General features: G+C 39.7%; 1 pseudogene across 1 annotated transcript in view; it reads right to left on the bottom strand.

Moving 5' to 3' along the window:
• Positions 1–23,917, bottom strand: part of LOC149266410 (aspartic proteinase 36-like) — a 42,115-nt pseudogene that overhangs the window by 12,646 nt on the left and 5,552 nt on the right. Inside the window, exon 3 of the transcript XR_016255139.1 lies at positions 12,994–13,244. The product of XR_016255139.1 is annotated as an aspartic proteinase 36-like (transcript). The remainder of the gene's footprint in view (positions 1–12,993; positions 13,245–23,917) is intronic.

Genomic DNA, 23,917 nt, shown 5'->3' with positions numbered 1-23,917 from the left:
ATAAGTACCTCTCCTCGGAGACAGATAATCGGTTGATCAGCAACCAAATGATGAAACCCATAGTGACCTCCATTATTCCTCCACTGGACAGCGAAAGCTGCTCCAAGCTTCCTTCCGGAATTGTGTCACCCTCCAGGGACTGCGTCACCCTCTACAGCTCTGCGTCTACCTCTCAACTCCCAGTCTGTCCCACGAAAATTCCTTAACATTGCCTCTTCAGCGCAGCTTCAGCTCTGCAGCCCTCTACGCTGCCTACGTCAACCTCTACTGCCTCTGCGTCACCTGCACTAGCCTCCTCAACCTCTGCATCAGTCCTGGTTTCCTCTGTGTCAACCTTCCAAGGCTTTGCGTTGTCTCTCTGGCACTTTCTCTGCCTCTCTACTATGTATTCTCAGCCTTCTGCCGAATTGCCCCTTGCTGCAACAGATCACTAGTTTGATTTCTCAGCAAACCCTGCCCCAAAAAATCGAATTGATTGATCAACTTGGTGTCTTTCCAACTGACCCTCAAGCCTCCTCTTATACTTTTCCTGTTGACAATTCAACAGTCGAGATTAAGCCCCTAATCAGCAGCTGAGATTAGATCTGGCTTGATCCTCGTTATTTAGAACTTTCTCACCCATATTATATTAATACACATTAATATTTTAATTTTCCTAAGTTTAGACTTAGAGTCTCATTAAAAATATTAATTATTTTAATATTTCTCCATCCGTGTGGAATTTCCCCAAACAATTTATGGGTCTTGGAGATCTCATGTGCCTTAGCCTCTCCACCAATTTTCTTGGCTAGGCACATCCGATGCTACCAAAAATCAACAAGTGGCTCAGGTAAAGGACGAGTCGACAACTGAAGGGGAAGTCATCTCAGTCTCAGAGTTGGTGTGGATAGCCTTAAAAGGCTTCACTAACGAGTGGGATGTCTTTTTGAAATGTGTTGTGGGTCGAGAAAAACTTCCAAATTGGAGCCAATTGTGGGATGTCTTTACTCAAGAAGAGATCAGAGAGGGTTCTCTAAGTAGAAGTCAGGTGAAAGCAGAGGGTGTTGATGAAGAGAATGTAGCTCTTGCAGCAAAGGGCAAAGGCAAAGGAAAGATGAAGGGGAGTGGGGGATCCACTTCTAAGGAGAAAGACATGAGCAAGGTTTGGTGCTTTGGTTGTAACTAGTATGGTCACTATGTTGGTTAGTGCCCTAACAAGAAGAAGAGGAAGAAGGGGGAAGCTAGTCTGGTGCCAACTTCAGCTGCAGTGAATGTCTCTAAAGAGAAGCTAAAGAAGGAGTTCTCCTTGGTGTCTCATCTTTCGAGTAGTAGTGTTGTTGAGTGTGAGAACACTGGAGTTTGGTTTGTGGATAGCGGGGCATCGTGCCACATGACAAGAACTAAAGCTATGTTCTTGAGTATGAGAGATATTGACTCAAACATGCATGTTGTACGTGGGGCTAGCACCACACATGTAGTGACGGGGATTGGATATGTGAGGTTCTAGTTGGAGTCAAGAGGATGTTAGAGGGTGACAACAAGATGTGGGTACCAGAGCTGCGAGCAAATCTTCTCTTCATGGCAGCTTTGGAGGACGACAAATATGCTGCCCTATTTTGTAATGGACAAGTAGTGATTTATCTGATGGGAGAGAGTGTGGATGTAACACAAGTTATTAGCATCTATGTCAACAACATGTACAAGCTGGCAGGTCTTCCTATGGATGGTGAGTATGAATGGATATCATATTCAATGGTAATGCCAAAGGCAACTACAAGAGAGGATACTTCTAACTCAGTCAGGAGATGGTCCTGATTCAAGATGACAAAGGAGGATGCTCAGGGTGGGAGAGAGAAGTCCCCTAGGAGCATAGGAGACTGACACAAGTCTCCAATTCATGGTCCAAGACAAGTAGCGGGACAAGCTCTGGTGTCAAAGGGAGCTTCTACAGCAATTAGTGTGATGGGTTTGTATAGAGATCTGGATTTTACGACAAACAATGTGATGGGGTTGCAAATGAGGGTTTTATTATTATTCAACAAATTTGTACCTAAAAATTACATAAACTGATTGTCGTAACATGGCAAAGCTCCGACAAATTATTTTCTTCACTTCTGCAAGTAAATTATGTTGAAGAAAAGGGTAACTAGGTTCGGTATTTGTCAATGTAATTTTGATCTTTGTACTTGTCAAGAAAACGAATTATTATTTGTAAATTATATGAATGAGTTTCTTGCTCATTCTATAGATCTAGGAAAGTCAAAGAGTCGAAATTATATTGAAGAGCTCTTCTTGAGCATTTATGTAATGAACATGAGTCAACCTAGTGTCAAGTAGCCCTCCAAGACAAGCACCGTCCTTCAAAGAAGAAGCTTGCAAACAAAGCGATGAAAAGACATCATGACGGCCTACAAAAATATATTAAATAACTAAATGATAACATGTCAATTCACCTGCATAAGTCGGCTCAAGCTGGAGACATAACCACTATATATACCCAACTGGGGTATCCGCAAAAGAGACAGAAAATCTCGGACATCTCTGAAGTTTTCGGAGGTATGGTACAAGACTTCGGATAGCACAGTAAGACAGAAATCTCGGATAAGTGTCTGCAACTTCGGATGATGACAGAACCTCAAAATACCTCTGAAATCTCGGTGACAACTACAGTAATCTCCTCGCATATTTCTCTGTAGTCTCGGCCTAGTTCAAGGTACAGGAATCTCAGATAAAGACAGAGGTTCAGTGTGTCAATGAAGAAGGGTCATGTCTCAACAGTCTTGGCATAATGATAATAAGACGAAGCTCAGTGACCTCACAGTGAAGCATTCTCGGCATACTAGTCACAGTCATCATCTCAGTGAGGTGGTAATCATGAAGATAAGGTCATGATCAATATCTCGATGCAACTCTCATACATTATAGAGACCTCGTTGACATAAAGATGATCTCAGTAAGGGTGCAACAAGGATATAAGTAAAGGAGCAGCTATGGTACAACAACGATGATCTCATTATCATGGTAAAGCCCTCCATAAAGGTGCAGCAATAATGTTGCAGCAATGAAGAGTGCAGTAGTGATGGCCTCAATGATGCAGCTATGATGATGATCTAGATGACACAGTAATGATGATGATGATGTCAACAATAAGAAAAGGATTGGTGTCTTGGTCTTGGAGTGGCCTAGTAGGTCAAGGGTCATGGTCTTGGTATTCATCAAGTAGAATCTCTATAAGAAGAATTATGTGCGGGTTTTTCCTCTCCAAGAGGGAGAGGTTTTGGCCCTGGCAGAATGCCAACTTCTTGTGTTCTTGTCTCTTTGTTTTGGTAGCAGTTTGATGAACTAAACACACACTCATAATAAGAAGAAGATCAAAATAAGATAAATTATTAAATAGTAAAATCATTTCACAAATTGCTATCACGCTAAGAAGAAGCACATTAACTACATTTTCCCTAGATTCTTCAACAAATTTGACCACATGGAAGCAATTTGGCCCTCCTGTATGGCACTGACTTGACCAACACGTGCTGCCTGGAGAAAACTCAGCCTCCACTAGCAACTCGCACCCCTAGAGAATATTTCAACCTCCACTGGCAAAATCGATCTTCTCTGGCAAACTTAGCATTTTTCCTACAAATTGACCTCTCCAGCGAATTCATCCTCTCTGGAAAATTAGCCTCCTTCTAGTAATTCACACCATTGTATAAAATCGACCTTCTACAAAATAATTCAACCTCCTTCTATCTCTCAAAAACTGGAAATCACTGAGAAGAAATCTCTCCTCAATCACTGTGGAAACCCTCTGTTGGTGTCAACCCATGCTATCACTGCGTCCTTGCTCATTCGTTGTCTGTATGCCTCCAAAATGCCTAGGGACTTCCTCTTATAATCTCTCGGTGAGCAATCAACGGCCAAAATCTGATCATGATGAGTGGCTAAGATCATCTTGACTCCATCAAATCACTTTTCTAAAAGTCACTAGAGAGAAATCAACTTGTCTCAATTAATATTGATTAATTAACATGTTTTCCTAAGTTAGACTTAGGAAAATAATTAAAAACTAGTTAATAATCTAATTAAGACATTTTTCCTTAGAAAATATAAACTGGGCTTGGAGATAATTTATCCTCTTGTGCTCTCTAGCTCATTGACACCTCCTGAGATCATCTTGACTCCATCAAATCACTTTTTTAGAAGAGAGAAATCGACTTGTCTCAATTAATATTGATTAATTAAATGATGTTCATAAGTTATAATTAGGAAAATAATTAAAAACTGGTTAGTAATCTAATTAAGACATTTTCCTTTAGAAAAAATAAACTGGGCATGGAGATAATTTATCCTCTTGTGCTCTTAGGCCCATTGACACCTCCTAAGACTAGAACACCTGTCTGAGCTACAAAATCTAACAAACCAGTCAATTGCATGCCAAGGATCCATCTTTATGTGCTAATTTCTTGTACTAACATGCAGATTTTAAGATGATTTTCAATGCATGACAAACTACGGACACCTCCCTAAGATTGGAAAAGCACCAATCCAAACAAAGAAGCAATCACGAGTGACCTTTAGGCTAACTGCCTATTAGTTATCACTTCATTTTTGTGCTTCAGGACTTCGATTTAGCACTTTCCTGTGGTGCAGTTTTGGGTGATAACATGACCCGTGTCTTCTAATTAACAAGTAGTTGGTATTATGTCACTTTTTTTAATTATTTTTTTGACATGACCTAAATCTATTTTTTTAAGACTAAGGTCGAGGTGTTGAACAAGATCACAAGAATTAAAGGCGTTGGTTGGAAACCAAACAAGAAGGATGATCAAAGTACTTTAGTAGGATAGTGGAGGAGAGTATACCTTCAAAAAGTTTGATTCTTTATGAAGGGAAGTCGATATCAAGAAGGAATTGACTACAGTGTACAACCCACAACAAAATGGGACCACTAATAGGGAGAAGAGGGTTATCAATGAGACTCCTAAGTCTTTGATTCATGACATGGATCTACCTATGAATTTTTGGGCTCGGGAATGTAATACAATCATGTATATCTTCAACAGGTATCTTCACAGGATCTTGAAGGACGTGACACCAAAGGAGGCATTTACTAGTACGAAAACAAATCTATCTCATCTCCATTTCTGGGAGTCTAGTTTATATTCTTATGCCTGAGGAGAAGTGGAATTGTAACCATACAATATTAAAGGTCTCTCTGTTGGATACAATGGGACTTTCAATGGCTTACCATGTCTATATTCCAAATTAGAAGAAGACAGTAATAAGGGGCAATGTGAAGTCTAATGACAGAGTTTCCAATTCACATGAACTCCCTTTAGTAATTAAAGAGGGTGAAGAAGTAATTGTTCCAAAGGTTGAACTTGACACTCATGATGATCCACATTCAAGTGACGATGATGTGGGGCCATGATCAAACATGCCCTCACCTTCTACCCTTGCCTGTAGGAGACTGATATGGCTTACTCAAGCATTGCAAAAGGCTCAAATGCATGTAAAAGCACCTAGATATTCGATAAGAGCGTGTGTACCACCTAGGAGATATGCTAGTCACGTTGCATTGAGTTCTCCTCTTCATGAGACTTCCAATTGTACATCAAAGGAGAGGTGTGATGATGATATTGATTTTATCCATGAGCCTTCTAGTTGTTCATTGGAGGAGAGGTGTGATACTTTGATGGAGGATGATGCTGAAATAGATTGCAAAGTTGCAATTATCAATTGATGGGAGCATTAGGGATAATGGATTCTCTCAGACAAAGGAAGTGGCCCGTGATGATACTCTTGTCAAGGATCATGGATTCTCTTAGACAGAAGGAGTTGAACATAATGTTACTCTTACTTTAGGATTCTCACAAGATGGAGTTGACCTAGTTCAAGTTGGTCCAGTTGCCAAAGGATTTGAGGTGCATAAGAGGGACTCTCATGTTCACCGAAAGATATTTCACGAACTGTTGCTTGTATCATGATATTTGTATTCTAGGATCAATGAGCTAACTTGAAAGGATCTTTATCTTTGTGATTTTGATGAATGTGATACACTTGTCTTGATCTTGTATGGAGATGTGATCTTCTTCACAAGATGTCCTAGAGCTCAAGATGTGGTGTCTGTTGATTTTGGCTCATGATGTTGACATGGAGGACGATGGAGTTTAGAATGTTGCTTTTGTTTAGATAAATATTCATTTGTATTCAAAATTGGTCACCATTCATTTGAAAATCAAGATGTTGAGATGACTGTGGTTGATTCTAAGACTACAGCAAGTATAGATTTGCAAGTAGCATATTTGGTGGAGTTGTGGATGGAGTCAAAATGTGTCAATGTAAACATATTCCTTCTAAATAGTGAGCGTTAACTTTTGGGGTTACTCTAAGAGTGTTTACACTATGCATGGGATGCTTCATGATATCTAGGGTACATGTTCTATGTTCAACCCCTAGATGGTCCAAGAAGGAATGGCACAAGAGATACTCCTTGATGGATTTGCACAGTTGAGATAATGTGCTTAGTGGAAACATGAACTCGAATGGTTGCCAGCTTAGTGTTCTTCCCTTAGGCATTAGAGTTCTCTTGAAAGTTTGGTGGACACCCTTCATTGAGACTCCATGAAGGACCTACTTTCTTGGAGAGCGCCCTATAAGGGATAACGAGTATTATGCAACTTAAAGGAGTGCATCAGCCCCTAGTTGACATGTGGCAACTTGACTCTTGTTTAGAGGATTGGTGTTAATTTTAGTTAACATGGTATGTTCTATGCTTAGCACAATTACTTCAATGTTCCTTTAGCAACCCAATTACAATTTTCAATTTAGAAATCCAGTAGCAATCACATTAACCATTAATCACATTGACAATAAAAGTAGACAGAACATGAAACAAAATGCAGAAGACAAGCCAAGACAAAAGGACACCAAATTTTGCGGATGCTAGGAAAAAACCCCAATGTGGGGAAAACCCTTTGATCAATTCTTCTTATTATTATATCAAAATGTTCAGCAAAGAGAGAGGGTACAATAGTCAAAATTAACTTGCCAAATTCAAGCCAAAACAAAAATCTGCAGTCAAACTTCAACCTAACCAAAAATCACAGATGGTCAACGCAACAGTCAAACTCCTCCTTTGAAGCTCGGTCAAAGGAAATCAAACTCGGCCTCCAGCAGTGGTCAAATTCAGCCCAAAACAGTCACAAAATCTACAGTCAAACTTGGTCAACATGCGGTCAACGTAGGTCAAAGCCCTCCTTTTCCTCGGTTTTTGTGCCCAAGAATGCGGCCTACTCAGACAAAAATATACCCAAAAAATCAAAGTCAAATGATCCCCAAAAAGTCAAAGTCAACATTGGTCAAGCTGCAGAAATTTCTAAGATTTTCAGCCTTGCAATTCAGTCCTGTAATTTTTCCCTCCTTGTGCCACACGTGGGAGAGAGAGAATGCACAATGTTGTATGAACCAATGAGAGAAGGAGAGAGAATTATGAAGATGCCAAATGAGGTGAGAGGTCACTTGTATTTATACATTTCATTGTGGGTGAAGAGTCACATCCATTGGGCTTCATAAGCCTACCTGAACAATTTGCACATGTGTGGGCATAAATTCAAAAACGCACTTCCGCTTGTCCAAATCGGATGATCTTTATATCAATTTTGGTCCTCTCGAAAAGAGGAATTTAATGCAATCATCATCTCCATCAAACGAGTTGTCCCAAGGTGGAATTTGGCCCTAGTTGCCAATTTTAACAATTGGAGATGGGTCGAGGATGCCTACGATTTCAACAATGTTCTTGCAAGGGCAATTAACCTAGTAGAGTAAATTGCTTGGGAGGATTGATGGAGTCCATGGAGGATTCTGAAGGAGGGATGTTGACTTGCCTTGAATAGTTACATCACCTTGGAGTTGTTATTGTGCACGACATCCCTTGGAGCATGACACACATAGTTTAGAATCTAGAGTATATTGTCTCACAGTCTCACTTGTTTGGCCTATTGCTTGTAAGGGCTAAGGCCCCCGTTGTATTGTTGGCTTCCCTTACCTCTCATATAAATAGAGGAAGGTGAGAGTCTCCTCATTCATACATACATTCATAACTTCATTCACTCACTTGTATTCACTCTTGTGATGATATGCGACCTAGAGGAGAGTGCATACTAGCCTCTCTCTCTCTCTCTCTCTCTCTCTCTCTCTCTTGAATCAATTGGGTTTATCGTTCTTCTAGGAGTATCTTTGAGCATCTTGGAGATATAGGTTTTGGGGTTTAACCCTTGGAGATTGGAGATTAGCATTTTGAGATAAAACCCTAGGGTGGATTGTGAGGAAGAAGAGGAGAGGATGTCTTGTTCTAGAGGATGTGTTGGAGTGATTCTTGCAAATGGATCTTCTTGGTTGCTAGGATTTTGTTGATTTGACATAGTTAAGAATTTGGAGAGCTAGGAGGAGTTGTACTAGCCTTGAGAGAAAGCTATTGTATATATATGCACTTTATCTTGAGCATTTCAATAAACATTTAGCTGTCAAAAACTTGTGCAATTTATACATTTGATTTCCAGTTACATATGTTCTTTATGCATTGTTACAACCATATCTGTCTTGCTGACTTGAAATAAATAAAAGGACAATTGCTAAGTGACTTGACACCTAAGTGGAGAACATAAGAGGTTGATTTTACTCTTGTTGTATTGTAGCAGTAGAATATTTTCAGATTTAGATATTGGCTGATAAGTTGTCGTAACAGGGTTGACTCTTATTCCTTTGGTTTGGTATCTTTTTCATTGGATTGCTAAGAAGTTTGGGATTTTTGGAAGTGAGACATTGAACTCTTTCTGCTGCTTTTTTGTACCTTGTCTTACAGCAGCACTAAGGCTGAAAATTCACAAGGCTAAGATCCAAGAAACCTTCAAGGTTGAACATAAAATTTCTATTTTGCATTAAATTTTCCATTACAAGAAATTTCCACATGGATTCAGATCTTTATATGATTGATATCACTCGAGGGAGTTTGTATTTCAGCTGCAGTTTTAACTGGGAAATGTACTTGACCTAGTTGAGGTCATTGGGTGAGGAACCCAAGGTTCCTTCACAAAAGCACCTTGACCCTTGGAAGGGTTGTTTCTTCCTCTTATTGCAGCTTTTAACAGAAGCATCTGGCATTGGCACTTGTTTATTTTCTAACACCATGTCCAATGTTGGTTGGTATGTGGAAAGTGGAGCCTCAACAAATATGACATATGACAACAAGTCTTTATTCAGCAAGATTCAAAAGCAAGAGGGAGGCATAAGCGTCGACCTTGGTGATCATGCCACTTATCCCGTGAGAGGAGTTGGTTCTATCTGCTTCCAAACACCCACACATGATGTTCATGAGTTGAATATTGTTTTATATGTTCCTAGGTTCGGAAAGAATCCCCTTTCAATATCATATATGGAAAATCTCCAATGTATGGCCGAGTTCAATGCTCGCATGGTCATCTTTAAAAGACAAGACAAACCTAAGTTGTGACAAAAGGAGTTTATGTTGGAGGTCTTTATTGGTTGCAGGTAGGCTTGATGAAGCACAATGCTTTGGTACATTACAGTACCAAGTCATGTGAGTTATGGCACAGGCATCTTGGTCACTTGCAATATGAAGCACTTCCTATCTTGAAAAAGGTAGCATAGGTATTGCCAGACTTCAAGATAGAAAAAGGAAAATGTTTGCAAAGGATGTGCTCTGGGCAAGCATGTCAAGACTGCGCTTCCTAGCAATGAACATTGATTGAGGCAAGTCTTGATCTAATCCAGTCAAGTGTATGTGGACCCATGTCTTCTGCTTCCCTAACAAGTAATTGGTATTGTTGAATTTTCAAAATAAATCTGATCATAAGATCAGATAATTACTTCCCCATGATTTCTTAAATAAGTTTACTTATATCACATTCATCATTAAGAATTTATACATAGAAAATCTCAACCATAATGCAATAATAACAGTAGGATCATAAAGAGATAGCCAAGCACACAGAGACAAAAAAAATTCACCTGGGAAACCCAAACTCAGGAGAAAACCCAGCAAACCTTTTCTAGGAGAAATTGTTCAATTCAGCAAAAGTACAATCTGATCTTTCCAGTCAAAATTGTTCAAACGGACCACAGAAATCATACAGGTCAAACTTGGTCAAAAAGACCAAAAATTCGGCCTTCCTGTTGTTGCACAGAATTTAGTCAACTCTAGTCAACAGGACCAAAATTCGACCTCCTGCAGCTACCTCAGAATCACAGTCAAACTGCCTTAGAAATTCAGTCACCCTTTTTAGGTCAGCATTGGTCAACGGACTCCAAAACAGGCTCGGTCAAGCTTCAGAAGACTTCTTTTTCTCCTTTGCACACGTGAACAGAAATAGATGTTTGTGTGAGATACGAGTTTATGTCCAAATGAGGGAGGTCGAGTTTGTATTTATAGAGTTCTAGTGTCTCCTTGTCTTGGGCCTATCTGGATTTTGGGGCTGACCTGACCTTTTTGGAGGCTAATTAAATTCAAAATTCAAATTTTAAATTTCTTTCTTTTGATTTCCTTTTAGGGCCAACTTGAATACCGACCGTAGCCACCAAAAAATCAGAAGGTATTATGTCACTTTTAATGATGATTTCTCTCGCAGGGCCTGGATCTATTTTTTGAAAACTAAGGACGAGGTGTTCAGCAATTTCACAGAATTCAAGGCCTTCGTTGAAATCCAAACAAGAAGGAATATCAAAGTAATTTGCTCAGATAGCAGAGGAGAGTATACCTCTGGGAAATTTGATTCTTTATGAAGGAAAACCAGTATCAAAAAGGAACTGGTTATACCTTACAATCCACAACAGAATGGGGTTGTTGAGAAGAAGAAAAGGGCCATCGTTGACACTGTTAATTCTCTGGTTCATGACATGGATGTGCTGATGACTTTTTACGTTGAGGCTTGTAATATGGCTATGTATATCTTGAACAGGTGTCTTCACAGGATCTTGAGGAAATGATACCAATGGAGGCATTTATTGGTGTGAAACCAAGTCTATCTCATCTCCATGTATTTGGCAGTCCAGATTATATTATTGTTCCTAAGAACAAAAAAACAAGACATCAATAAAGTTATCTTACCTTATCTTGTTTGTATCGTGAGCTTAAGCACAAGAAGATGACACCCAGCTCTGAAAAATTAAAAGAGTGCACAGAACTAGATGCTCAAGACAATAACAAAGAATGGATAAAGGCACCAAAGATGTGTTATAAACATGAATGGCATCCTTATTAGCACAAGTCGGCCCCAAAATTAATAACTCAGCTTGGCCCCAGAATTAACGCTGAATGGTAGGTGGGCCTCCAAAATTTACCAATTCTGACATCCTGTCAACACAAAATCTACTGATCCTCCAAACCTGTCATTACGATGTAATAAAGGTGATTTGAATGTGAGAATCTGCTACAAGAAACATGCAATCTCCATCAAATACACATTACAACTCCACCAATCTCATGCTGATTGAAACTCTGAATTTGGACCTCTCAGAATAACACTTTGTTCAGACAATAAAAGTGAAGCTGAGGCATAAAAGGGGCTGAATTTCTCCTTGAGATTCACCATATGTCTATGCCACATTGTGATTAAAAGTATTTGCTTGTTATACAAGCCCTGAGGTCAAAATTGACTGTTCACAGTTGTTAAATTTGGAAATCTGATCTCTAAAACACAATCTCTGACAGGTAACTGAAAATCCTTGAAAACTGAAATCTACATCTGGAAAGGGGTCATGGCCATAGAACCCACAGTGAATCTGTCCACAAACCATTGTTGCCAAACAATCAAGGAGTAAGGAGAGGTCCAACTTGATCCCAAACTGTTCCCATGAACAATTATAAGGTTAACACTTGAATTGACAAAAGGTAAATCCAGTGTTAACAATAACAACAACATTTCCCCCCTTAAAGACCTTAAAAAGCAATCCTGACAGAGGAGAAAAGGGCTAGATAAGGATACCTCTCATGACCTGCAGCTGAATTAGAAAAGAACAAGACACTGTGTAGAAAGTAAGTAAGAATGAAATTGCTCTCGAGATGAACAAGATGACACAAAAAGCATGAATAATCGTGAAGCTCTTAGTCAACTCACAGCCTGTTTATAACTTTATATAAATACATGCATGCAATCAATCAAGATGCATGCGATGCTCATTACTATATTATTGATCAGGACTTGTGATGATAACTCAACTCCAAATAAGGGCACTCTTTCTACACATAGAGGAACACATACATGACTGTTACAGAACAGCTATTCACACAACTAATTAGGACCTATCTAACACTTCCTAATAACATCTCTCCAATTTCCTCCTTACTAATTCACAACTTGCTTAAGTAAACCACACCATCACATGATAATAATAATGACTTTCATCAACCACATGCCATCAAAAAACAAAATAAAATTTAAACTATAAGATTAAATAACACTTACTCACCAAACTGGGGCTCCGGCTAACTTGGTTCAGAACCAATAATTTCTTAAAGCATGCCTCTAAGGCAACCATGAAACAATCAACGTAACAGGAAAATGAGCATATTTTGAAAGAACAAAGCTGTATTAACACCTAACTTGACCCTTGCTGACTGTGCCCTTCTATATTTTCTTTCTTCAGTGAACAGAGCACCATGGAGGAAAAAAGCATTGATTGTACAGATATTTCTGTCTCATTTACAAATGAGGATTATATCATAGGATCTATGAAATTCCATTGGCAATTAGAAGTATTTCTTATTTTGCATGTTCCTTGATTAAAGGGTCCACCATAGCTACATACAGATTTTATAGCTATGCTGTTCTAAAAAATCATTGGTTGTTTTTTTTCTGCCACAGGCCTGAGTACCGAAAAAGTAGAAAGTATGACCTCATGCACTTCTTTATTATCACAAAGCTATCAGTAGATGAATAGACTTCAACACATTTTGCAGACTTATTACTAGAAGAGAATAAATATCCAGAAAAGACTAACCCGAATATGACACTTGCATTTGCTGACGTCGTTCTGAAATTTCCAGTTAATTCATTGTACTGCATTATATCCTTTACAAAATACCCATTAGTTGAACTTCCATCTCCATACTGTACATTATAATCACATGGTTGACCAGACTGACAACCTTGAACACTCTGGGTCTGACTTGCCAAGTCACAAAATGACTGATCGCATGTAATAATAGATCCACTACTTGATTTATCAGGATTATAAAGTGTTAGCCGTATCTGCATGGAAGCAAGTTGCAATAAAGCAAGTAAATCAAACATTATACAAATGTTAAAAAATCAAATTTGACTTGCATCCAAGTTAATTTACAGCATTAATGTGAACAGAGTTATAATGTATTAAAAAATATCTTATAAATAATAAATATCCAGTGCATTTTGCCTAAGTACTTGACAACCTCCAGTTGGTATAGGGTAAGTCAGCTCAGGCCAACAAATATAGAGAGAAAAAGACACTCCAGATGAAATATGGTCAAACAAATTCAAAAAATATCTCTTCATTTCAATTGTGAATTGTTACAGTCCAGGAAAAAACATGGGTAAACACGTCAATAAAACCATGTTTGAAACTTTATTAGTGGCAGGTACAGGACATTCATAGGCCAATCAAAAGGAAGATGGGGTCCTAGGTGCCTAATCAGCGACCTGGGTGTGGCAATCATGTTCAAGGTGGTCTCAGGGGGAGACAATATTACATGAGTGGCTTGTTGATATTCTAGGGGTCCTGCTAGAATTAAGTTTTTCTTCACCTGATAACTACTTCAATAATCAATTAAACATTAGTTTCATATACAACTAAATTCAATATCATTTAGGAAGTTATTATACAGAAGAAAAACATCAACTAATAAACATGAAAGAGCAGTAAAGTAACCATGAAACAAAGAGACAAGAGACACAGAAAATTAGGTGCACAGCCAGGGCAAAACCCACGAGGGGAAAACCCAAAACACTTATAAGTGTTCCTTATGAGAGAGAGAGAGAGTTTCCAAATTCATCAATACATCATAAATAACAAATAGCAGAATAATAGCCAAACCAATCACCAAAATCACGATCAAGTGCCATGTCAAAATCCAAGTCCCTGAAATCCTGAAATTTTGGCCGCCTCCTAAAGTTCGGCCCCCCTGTAATTTTGTTAGATCAGAGATGTATTAAACCAAATTGATGTGTCCAAATGAGGAGAAATGATCTCCTTTATATAGCCTTCTGTTAAAATTTGCAACTATGGTCAAATTCCACTTTAGACAGCCAAATAAAATGTTACTTCTCTCATTGGTTCATACAGCTATTGGGCATTCTCTTTCTCTCACACGTGTGGCAAGGAGGACAAATTTTCTGGGCAGATTGCAGGGCCAAATTTCAGGACTGCTACAGGGGTTTGACCAGCATTGACCAGGGGCTGTTTGACCAAGTTTGACTGAAATTTTGAAGGGTTTAACTCTTTTTGACCAGGCCGCATTGATTGGCACAGAAATCGAGAAATTCTGGCCTGTTTGACCTGCGTTGACCGCAGACCTGTTTGACTGCAAGTTTACTTCAAGTTCACCAAGTTTGACCACAGGTTTCATGACTGTTTTGGGCTGACTTTGACCACTGCTGGAGGCTGAGTTTAAATGCCTTTGACCGAGCTTTAAAGGAGAAGTTTGACTGCTGTGTTGACCATCTTTGACTTTCTGGTTAGGGCTGAGTTTGACTACAGTTGACTGCAGATTTTATAGGGTTGTTTTGACATTGATTTGGCAAGTCAATTTTGACTTTTTGTACTCTCTCTGTTAATTTTAGACAACAATGGTATGTTCTATGCTTTAGATCAATTTTACTTCAATTTCTTTATTAGCTCAATATCAATATCCAGATTAGCAATCACATCAACATGATAGTAAAATGCAGATAAAACATAAACATAAACAGTAGAAGGCAAGCCAAGACAAGAGGACACAAGATGTGGCACCAGCCAGGGACAAACCCCAATGTGGGGAAACCCTTGATCAATTCTTCTTATAGTCTTCAATAGTTCAGCAGAGAGAGATAGTACAATTTACAAATTCTGATAATTTAGAACAGCAGCAAAAGAGCCCTAACCAGAAAAGTCAACGTTGGTCAACAGGGCAGATTTGACCCTCAACAATTCGGTCAACTTCAGTCAACTTCAGCCTCCAAACAGCAAGATGAAACAGCCCTCAAAACAGTCCGATTTCAGCCCAGTCAGAGTCTGGTCAAACAGTCAACCTGCGGTCAGCCCTAACCACAGTCAACGTTGGTCAAAAGTCAATGTATTGCCTCGATTTTTGTGCCCAGAAATGTGGCCTGCCCAACCAGAAATTCATCACTCAAAACCGCAGTCAAAGATGGTCAACGCAGCCCAAAACAACCTTCTGCAAATTTGGTCAAACCTGGTCAACGCTGAAACAAAAAATTTGCCTTCCTTTCCTTCACACGTGTGGGGAGAGAGACTGCACAGAAATCCGTACCCCATCAATGAGGAGAGAGAGAGATGTGTGAAGATGAGTGTGTCCAAATGAGGCTAAGTCACCTTCAATTTATATGCAACGTTGAGGATGAATAGATGTGACAGTTGGGCTTCTAAGCCTACATAAGTTTGTTGGCCGACCTTGACAATTTGTCCATAATCAAAATAAATTCATAACTTCATTTGTACATGTCGGAATCGGATGATCTATAGATCAATCCTACACCTCTCGGAAAGAGGAATCCAAGAAAAATATCAGTTCTCATAAATAAGATGACCCATGTGAGTTTGGCCTAGTTGCCAATTTTAACACTCCCTCTCAACTAGGGAGAACTCCATCTGCTAATCCATCTGCCAATTTGTACTATCTCTGCCATCAATGCACTGCTCCTCTGCTGAACTATGAAGAAGAAGTGATCGAGAATGTATCATACCATTCTCTACTGACCCGAAGTCAATCCCAATCAAAAGAGAGTGTCTCATACCACTCTTACTGACCCAAAGTCAGTTCCAATCAAAAGAGAGTGTCTCATACCACTCTTACTGACCCGAAGTCAGTTCCATTGATCCAGATCAATATCGATCATCCTAGCATAGGGAGTACGGTAGTACACGATGCGTCCATCGGTAGTACTATGGTCCCTATCCTCATTTCCCTACTCATTGGCCAGATGAGAGGTACTTCCCATGAGTCCCAGACTGCATGGGTAGGATGTCTCAACAGGAGAAGGATGAACCACTCGTCTTGCCTACATGTCGTCAAGGGGTATCATAAGGGAAAGCTAAACCACTCACCCTGTACACAGCAAACCACTAGGGGAAGGTTGAACCACTCACCCTGTGGTTGTTCATAGCTCCAAGAAGTACCCCAAGCCCCCTGGAGCTCCCAAAGCTCAATGTCCATCTCATACAGAACCCTCATAAGAGGGTAAGAGGGTCTCTCCACGACTCAAGTCGTTCTCGGAAGGCCAGAATTCGACCTTCCCCAAGGGCTTTGTCAAAATGTCGGTGACCTGCTCATCAGTCCCAATGTGATGGAGCCTTATTGCTCCTCATTGTACCATATCCCAGATAAAGTGGTACCTGATATCTATATGCTTGGAGCGATCATGAAACACAGGATTCTCTAATAATCGGATCCCACTCTAGTTCTCACAGAAGATCGCGGTGGTATCCAGCACATGTCCAAACAGCTCACTGAAGAGCTTCCTCAACCAGACAGCTTCACAGGAGGCCATACTAGCAGCTATGTATTCGGCCTGGCAATGCTCAAGACAACCAATTTCTGCTTCCTACTCATCCAGGATATCGAAGCAAAACCCAAAGAAAAACAGCATCCAGAAGTGCTCTTTCGATCCACCACACTACCAGCCCAATCGGCATCAAAATAACCGTGCAGCCTCACATTTCCGGCAGTGTATCTCAGTCCATGAGTGATTGTGCCCCGAAGATATCTCAAAAGATTTTTGGCAGCTATCCAATGCATATGATGAGGCTCAACCATGTATTGGCTCAATGTGTTAACTGCAAAACATATGTCCGGACGCAAGTTCACCAAGAACATCAATGCTCCTATGAGTTGACGATACTTAGAAGCATTTCCCAATTCTAGTCCAGCAGCACTACCACATAACTTCTTAAAGTTAAGTTCCATCGAAGTAGTCACAGGCTTGTAGTCCACCATCCCAAATCTTTCCAATATCTTCACAACATATTTTCCTTGAGAGAGGAAAATTTCACCTGGCTTTTGCCAAACCTCCAACCCTAGGAAATAATGCATTGATCCTAGGTCCTTCATCTCAAATTCAGAAGCCAATTCCCTCTTACATTTGTGAATGAGAGGGTTTGCACCTGTCAAAAGAGGTCATCCACATAAAGTACCAAAATGAAAGGTTTATCATTTTCAACTTTAAAGTAAAGGTTCAGATCGGCTTCACTTCTAGTGAATCCCAGCTTCATCAGATAGTTATCGATCCTCTCATACCAAGCCCAGGGTGCTTGCTTCAATCCATAGAGAGGTTTCTTCAACCTGCATACATGAGATTCCCAATCATGTACTTCAAACCCCTCGGGTTGTTCCAAATAAATTTCCTCTTTGATTGAACCATGCAAGAAAGCGGTCTTGATATCCATCTGATGTAGGTTCCATCCTTATGAGGCAGCAAGGGCTATGATCAAGCGGATGGTGGTGTATCGGGCAACAAGTGCAAATATCTCATTGTAATCTACACCTTCCTTTTGAGAGAAGCCTCGAGCAATAAAGCGAGCCTTGAACTTTTCTGCACTTCCGTCAGCTCCATGCTTGATTTTGTAGAGCCACTTAGAGGTGACAACCGATTTGTCTTAGGGTCTAGGGACCACATCCCAAACATCATTCTTTATAATTGACTCGTATTCTTCATTCATGGCATCCTTCGATACTTGTTGCTTCACGGCTTCTTCGAAGATGAAGGCTCATTTTGAATGATAGTGCTCATGGCAGTCAAATTTCCTTGATATCTGTTCGGCTTCTTGCTTTCACGGAAAGTCCCCCTTGGTGGAATGTGCCTCTCAGCATCTTCGAGAGTCTCCCTAAGCCATGAGGGGTCTCCTTTTGGAGGAGGGTTCATGAGGAGGAGAATCAATAGGATCCATAGGTTCATCAACAACAAGCATCGTTTCGTCTTCTTTTTCACCCTAATTTCCTGTGTCAGCTTCTTTGTCCTTCCTTAGGATAGGAAGGTTTTTGATCTTCCTGAGGGCCATATCTTCGTCGAAGGTGACATCATGACTTATCTCAACTTCCTTTTGACCAACCACATAAATTTTGTATCCCTTAAAATTTTCACTATAGCCCACAAAGATTCTTTCTTCCCAAATGCTCCCAATTCTTTTCTCTTTCGGCACATGAAAATATACGGGGCTTCCAAAAATTCTAAAATGAGAGACATTGGGTTTCTTACCAGTGAACATTTCTTCTGGAGTCTTGGAGTCCAATGCTTGATGAGGGCATTGGCTTTGAACACATATGGCGGTATTGGCAGCTTCAACCCATAGAAACTTCGGAAGGCCTTGATCATGAAGCATGGCACGAACAGCTTCTTCAATAGAGTGATTCTTCCTTTCAACCACACCATTCTGCTCAGGAGTGTATGGCGTTGTAGTCTCCCTCTTAATGCCAGCTTCTTTGCAATAATCTTGGAATTCATTGAATTCTAACTCGGGCATACTTGTCACCATATGTCTTACATCGGGTAGGGCCTTATAATGAAGATGGGTGAACCTTCGATGCCACAGTTCAGATTGTAGAGATGTGTCACAAAACATGGCTCCCAATGGACTTCCTCCAACTTGATATAAACTATCAACCCTAAACCCAAGAGTAAAAGCATCCTTGAAATTTCTTTTCCAAACATACCTTTCCATCGATAAGAGCCACCTTGAATCCTTTATATTCCATTGCCGAAATGGACACCAGGTTCTTCTTGAGATCGGGTACATATAGTACTTCTTGCAAATGAATAGTGTTACCTTGATTCAATTGAAGGGTAACATTCCCTGCTCCTTTTACAGGATAGGTGGCATCGTCTCCAAGGATGATCTCCAAGTTTGTCTCCTTTTCTATCAAATTAGAGAGGGCTTCTTTGTATCCAGTGAAATTCCTTGAGGCACCACTATCAATCAGCCAATTTCCCAAAGTGTCCAAAGGAGAAGCAGTGGAGTGGGCCTACCTACCTACATTGGATTCATCATACCTAGAGTTCCTTGATTTCTTGGAGGGTCAACCATTTCCTTGATGTCCCGCATTCCTTTTTCCTTTGCCATTGGACCAACCATTCCTTTGATCATTGTTGTTGAAGTTGCCCCTAGAGTTGTTATGATAGTCATCATCTCGAGGTGTATCCCTTCTATTAGGACACTCCCTTGCATAGTGGCCAAACTTATTGCAAACAAAGCATCTTCCTTCCTTCCATTTTTGAATCCTAGTCTTCCTTGACTTTGCTTCTTTGAATCTGCATTGTTCTTCCTCTTGGCATGATTGGAGAATGCAGTGGAGTTGCTTCTATTAGAAGGCATTTCTTGCTCCACCATTCTTGTTTCTTCTGAATGCATCTTGACATAAATTCTTCAAACCCTGGAATTCGATCATTGTTGAGTATAGTGGTTCTAAATACGTACCACTCAGGTGGGGGTCCTCCAAGGGTGGTGAGAGTAAGTTCCCTATCAAGAATGACTTCTCCAACCAAGAGTAGATCATTCTTGATCTAAGTAATCCTCAAGAAATAGGACTGAATGTCCTCGTCCTTGCCCTTCTTAATATCTTTCAACTTATTCTTGAGAAAGAGAATTTGATTAGCATTACTAACCTTGAACATGTCAACCAACCTGTCATAGATCTCCTTGCAGTTCTTCAATTCGGAGATATAGGCCACCAAACGCTTGTCAATGGAATCCTTGATAATCTTCTTCACTTTGACTTCAGCCCTATTGTACTTGGTCTTCGCAGCAGTCGATGCATTTGAAGGAGGTTCAAGGATTTTACGTTGCACATAATCCATCACTTCCTTCTCTTCCAAGGTCAAATCAAGAAACATTTTCCACCCACGATAGTCAGATTTATCATGGAGCTTGTCTTTAGTCGGAAAGTAGGATGAGGAACCCATTCAATGTTTTGTCCTTGTCCAACTGTCTTTGGTGATTGCTCTTTCACTCTTGCTTGGGCTTTGCCTTCTCCTCAGTTCTGATACCATGTTAATTTTAGACAACAATGGTATGTTCTATGCTTTAGAGTAATTTTACTTCAATTTCTTTATTGGCCCAATATCAATATCCAGATTAGCAATCACATCAACATGATAGTAAAATGCAAATAGAACATAAACATAAACTGTAGAAGGCAAGCCAAGACAAGAGGACATAAGATGTGGCACCAGCCAAAGACAAACCCCAATGTGGGGAAACCCTTGATCAATTCTTCTTATAGACTTCAATAGTTCAGCAGAGAGAGATAGTACAATTTACAAATTCTGATAATTTAGAACAGCAACAAAAGAGCCCTAACCAAAAAAGTCAACATTGGTCAACAGGTCAGATTTGACCCTCAACAATTTGATCAACTTCAGTCAACTTCGGCCTCCAAACAGCAATATGAAACAACCCTTAAAACAGTCTGAATTCAGCCCAGTCAAAGTCTGGTCAAATAGTGAACTTGCAGTCAGCCCTAACCACAGTCAACGTTGGTCAAACAGTCAACGTATTGCCTCGATTTTTGTGCCCAAAAATGCAGCCTACCCAAACAGAAATTCCTCACTCAAAACCACAGTCAAAGATGGTCAACACAACCCAAAACAGCGTTTTGCAAATTCGATCAAACCTGGTCAACGCTAAAACAGAAAATTTGGCTTCCGTTCCTTCGCACATGTGGAGAGAGAGATTGCCCAGAAATTTGTACCCAATCAATGAGGAGAGAGAGAGATGTGTTGAGATGAGTGTGTCCAAATGAGGCTAAGTCACCCTCTATTTATATGCAACATTGAGGATGAATAGACCTGACTGTTGGGCTTCTGAGCCTACATAAGTTTGTTGGCCGACCTTGACAATTTGTCCATAATCAAAATAAATTCATAACTTCATTTGTACATGTTAGAATTGGATGATCTCTAGATCAATCCTACACCTCTCAAAGAGAGGAATCCAAGAAAAACATCAACTGTCATAAATAAGATGACCCATGTGGAGTTTGGCCCTAGTTGCCAATGTTAACACTCTCTCTGCTGAACATTTGATATAATAATAAGAAGAATGGATCAAAGGCTTTTCCCCACATTGGGGTTATTCCCTGGCATCCGCCAAATCTGGAGTCCTCCTATCTTGGCTTGTCTTCTGCATTTTATTTTATGTTTTATCTACAATTACTGTCAATATGGTTAATGTGATTGTTATTGAAAACTAATCTAGAAATTGTCATTGGGTGCTTAAAGTACATTGAAGTAATTGTGCTAAGCATAGAAAATACCTTCAAGTGGGGGTCGAATGGGTGCCTCTTAGGGTATATTTTGAGGCAAAAAATAAAAATAAAAAATTCCATTTCTTTTTAAGAAGAAAATACCGACAATGGCTACCATATTTTCCAACATGGCTAAACAACCAAATATCTATAAATGACAGATCATCTATTTGAAGCATTCATTTGAGGCATAGCTTTAATAGTTTTCGCATGCAATTGGCCTTGGAGGCCACTATAAGAAACAAGGGACCAATTTTCTGCATTAGAGTGAGAATGTTACAATTATAACTTGGGGAAACTTGGATATATAAGCAAATTTGGCTATTTCAATCTACTAGGAGACTAATGGATGGGTTCTTCGCCACTTTGAGTACAATCACTCCATGTTGTTGCGTTATGGAAAGCAATTGATCATCAAATAAGTCTGCCGCAAATATTGTTCTACATACTACACACAACCATTGCAATTAATGGCAGATAGTTAAAGGGGTCATAAATTCCTCCCTGCTTGAGAGGAAAATTAACACCAATTTCTATAATAAGTGGAGAAACTCTTTACCAAAATTGGGCTGCAAAATCCATTTACTTGCAAAGGCAATCTTCCTATCTGTCAACCAAGTAGTTGGGGGTGAGCTTTTGTTGGTGTCTAACAACAGTCTTCTAAGAATGGAAGCTATAAGTCTATAGAATGGTCTCTTTTGTTGCACAACCTGTATGTCGTCTAAATGTGACGGCCCATATATTTTAAGGTTATAGCATAATTTTTGTTGATAGATGCTTTCAATCAACATGTGCACGCAGCACCTTCCCAAAATGGGAATGTATTCCAATGAAAAAGTATATATCACACAACTCACAAGAACAACCCCTAAGCTAAGATGTTATGGTTGGAGATCTATTCTACCAAATTTGCATAGGTCTTGCAACTGACCCCAACTACCTGAAACAACTCGCCTACGCATGAAAGATGACTCATGAGGGGCAAGCATGTCTCTGGGGGATTTGAACCTTGGTGGGGAGGGATTAGTAACACCTTGCTTTATCCTATGACAAATGAATCTAAGAACAAGCACAACACATAATTCATTAATCATACAAAACATTAAATGTAGTTGGTGCATTACCCAAACCGGAGAGCATTACTAACCGATTGTATAGAACTTGCTTCATCTTGAAAGTGGTGGTCTTCCAAGTGTTGTTTCCCTTGATCTAGACTTGATGATATCCAGATGCCAAATCTAGCTTGGTGAAATACCTTGCATATTGCAATTGATCTAATAACGCGTGTTGGAATTGAATCTATGAATGGGTATGACACCATTCATTAACTGCATAAAAATAGCAGTGCATTACTCAAACTGAAAGGCATTACTAAACATTTGTATAGACCTTGCGTTGTCTTGAAGGAGGTCTTCTAAGTGTCATTTTCCTTGATCTAAACTAGATGATATCCAAATTTCAAATCTGGCTTGGTGAAGTACCTTGCATGTTGTAGTTGATCTAACAAAGCATGTTCCAATTGAATCTATGAATGGTTGTGACACATCATTCATTAATTGCATAAAAGTAGCCAAGACATTACTCAAACTAGAAGGCATTAAGAACCATTTGTATAGACCTTGCTTCGTCTTGAAGGTGGTCTTCCGAGTGTCTTTTTCCTTGATGTAGAGTTGATGATATCCAAATTTCAAATCTAGCTTGGTAAAGCACCTTGCATGTTGCAAGTGATCTAACAAGTCATCAATCTTGGGAATGGGGGTCTATTCTTGAGAAAGTAATCTTGTCTAAAGCTTTTTAGTCAATTCAAATTCTCCAAATCCCATCCTTCTTCCATCTCTTATGGATTCCCTCATTCAGCCTGCAATCCTCTATGGTTCAGAGGGTTGGGGACTTTGTTTATTGGAGGTTGATTAAGCTTCAATTAAGAGACTGCAAACCCTTCTCCTTCAACACATTGTCAAATGCAAGCAAATAGTGCCCCAACACATCATCCTTGTAGAGTTTTATTCTTTCCCCTTACGGATCAAGATTGTTTTCTGTACGATTTCACTTCTACACCACATTCAAAGTTTTCCTAATTCGGTGATGGTTTGAGAACAGTACCCATACCTAACCTATTGTTCATCAAAGTCCATTGCCTTATCTAACCCTCATGGTTGCACCAAGTGTTGATTTGCAAGGGTCTCAAATCTTCTAAAGTCTCTTGGTATTTTGATGAATTGCGTCCTCCTTTAGGATACTCCATGGATGCACTTGGCCACCTCCTACCTACTAAACAAGAGTTGAACAGGATCCTTCAAGATGACATTTATAGATAGTTTGTGCATGTCACTGAACAAATCCTCAAGGCAAGTTACATCCAAAGATGATGCTTCATAGAGGTGACGGACATACTCATTATCCAACCCCCATACACTTCCCATTGCTAAGACC

Source organism: Pinus tabuliformis, chromosome 6 (assembly GCF_031772625.1).
Source record: "Pinus tabuliformis cultivar Carrire ecotype Pingquan chromosome 6, CPIR1, whole genome shotgun sequence".
Classification (NCBI taxonomy): domain Eukaryota; kingdom Viridiplantae; phylum Streptophyta; class Pinopsida; order Pinales; family Pinaceae; genus Pinus; species Pinus tabuliformis.
This window is presented reverse-complemented; position numbering and strand designations above follow the sequence as displayed.